Below are 2422 nucleotides of genomic sequence, written 5' to 3' on the forward strand. Positions count from 1 at the left end.
AATACTGACTGTTACTGAGGTGCACAGGTAAAAAATGTTGAAATGGCAAATGTTTTGTTAACGTACACACTCACCACAATAAAAACATTTTCTTAAGAAAAATAAATAGATAAAGAAACCAGGGAACAACCTGTCAATGAGGGAAAGCATCAAAACAAAAAGAGAGAATTAAATCCTGTAGTTATAGAAAGTTAATATGGACAGGAATTCAAGGCAATAACACAAAATGAAAGATCGCTTTAAACTCAAGAAGATAAAGGCAAATTTCAAAGTAGCCATAGACAAAGTCAACAAAGTTAACAAAAGTTAACAAATCTGTTCAGCAAAATTTAAAAAAGACTCAGTTAAACACAAAATCAACAATAATGTTCAGGTAAAGAGGAGGGTCAGTGAAAGAGAGGAAGACCCCCAAAGAGATGGAGTGCCATAGGAGTAGCAGCAATGGGCTCAAACATAGTAACCACAGTGAGGATGATGCAGAACCGGGGAGTGTTTCATTCTATTTTGCGCAGGGGCACTATGAGTCAGAATTGACTCAATGATGCCTAACAACAACAACAAAATGATAGTAGTAAACTCATACCTACCAATAACTGCACAGAGTATACATGGCTTAAATACACTAGTAAACAGAGAGTGGTAGGATTTTTTTTCTCAAAAAAAAAATGATCCATTAATATAATGTCTACACACCTTAGACACAAAGATATAAATGAACTAAAACTCAAAGAATGGAAAAATATATCAAGCAAACAATAAGAAAGAGCAGAAGTGGCAATATTAATCTCTGATAAAATAACTTTAAGGCAAAATCCACCATAAAAGATTAGGAAGGACATTGTGTAATGATTAAAGGCTCAATCCAGCAAGAAAACATAACAACAATAGACAGATATGCACGCACTGATTGACAGATCTCCGAAATACATGAAACATACTTTTACAGCACTGAAAAGAGAAACAGACAATTCCAAAATGCTAGTAGGAGGTTGCGTCTGGCGCTCTCACAGCCATTGCAGTACGTTGAGCTCCATAGAGACAGCGCCGGGCCAGGCAGAGCCGGACGGCACTGGGCGGACTCTGTGCCTCGTGGACGGAAAAAAAATAACTAAACATGGGCAAAGGAGATCCTAAGAAGCCGAGAGGCAAAATGTCATCCTCTGCATTTTCTGTGCAAACCTGCCGAGAGAAGCACAAAGAGAAGCACACAGATGCTTCAGTCAACGTTTCAGAATTTTCCAAAGAGTGCTCAGAGCGGTGGAAGACCACGTCTGCTAAAGAGAAAGGAAAATTTGAAGACATGGCAAAGGCAGACAAGGCCCGTTATGAAAGAGAAATGAAAACCTATATCCCGCCTAAAGGGGAGACAAAAAGAAGTTTAAGGATCCCAATGCACCCAAGAGACCTCCTTTGGCCTTCTTCTTGTTTTGTTTCGAGTATCGTCCCAAAATCAAAGGCAAGCATCCTGGCCTATCCACTGGTGATGTTGCGAAGAAACTGGGAGAAATGTGGAATAACACCGCTGCCGATGACATGCAGCCTTATGAGAAGAAGGCTGCTAAGCTGAAGGAGAAGAATGAAAAGGATATCACTGCCTACCGGGCTAAAGGAAAACCCGATGCAGCCAAAAAGGGAGTCGTCAAGGCCGAGAAAAGCAAGAAAAAGAAGCAAGAGGAGGAAGAGGAGGAAGATGAAGAAGAGGAGGAAGACGAAGAGGATGAAAATGAAGAAGAAGATGATGATGAATAAGGTGGTTCTAGCGCAGTTTTGTTTGTTTTTTTGCCTATAAAGCATTTAACCCCCCTGTACACAACTCACTCCTTTTAAAGAAAAAAAAAATTGAAATGTAAGATTTGTTTTTAAACTGTACAGTGTCTTTATTTGTATCGTTAACACACTACCGAATGTGTCTTTAGCTAGCCCTGTCCTGGTGGTATTTTCAATAGCCACTAACCTTGCCTGGTACAGTATGGGGGTCGTAAATTGGCATGGAAATTTAAAGCAGGTGCACAACACAAATTAGTTATATATGGGGATGGTAGTTTTTGTTTTGTTTTTCATCTTCATTTGTCTGATGCAGCTTATACGAAATAATTGTTCTGTTAACTGAATATCACTCTGTAATTGCAAACAAAAAAGTTGCAGCTGTTTTGTTGACATTCTGAATGCTTATAAGTAAATACAATTTAAAAAAAAAAAAAAAAATGACAGTAGGAGACTTCAACATGCTACTTTGAGTGAAGGACAGAACAACCAGAAAGAAATTCAACAAAGATACAGAAGATCTTAATACACAATCAACCAACTTGACCTGGTAGACAGATATAGAACATTTACCCAATAGTAGTGAAGTATACATTGTTTTCCCAACTCAGATGGATTATTTTTCAAAATAGACCACACTTTTGGCCACAAAACAAGC

The 2422-nt window shown here is 38.4% G+C and overlaps 1 pseudogene; it reads left to right on the forward strand.

Annotated features, from left to right (window-relative positions):
* The first annotated feature begins 1114 nt into the window (after window positions 1–1114).
* LOC102824794 lies at window positions 1115–1749 on the forward strand (annotated as a pseudogene).
* Window positions 1750–2422: the final 673 nt, after the last annotated feature.

The sequence above is a fragment of the Chrysochloris asiatica genome, unplaced genomic scaffold (assembly GCF_000296735.1).
Source record: "Chrysochloris asiatica unplaced genomic scaffold, ChrAsi1.0 scaffold00230, whole genome shotgun sequence".
In the NCBI taxonomy this organism is placed as follows: domain Eukaryota; kingdom Metazoa; phylum Chordata; class Mammalia; order Afrosoricida; family Chrysochloridae; genus Chrysochloris; species Chrysochloris asiatica.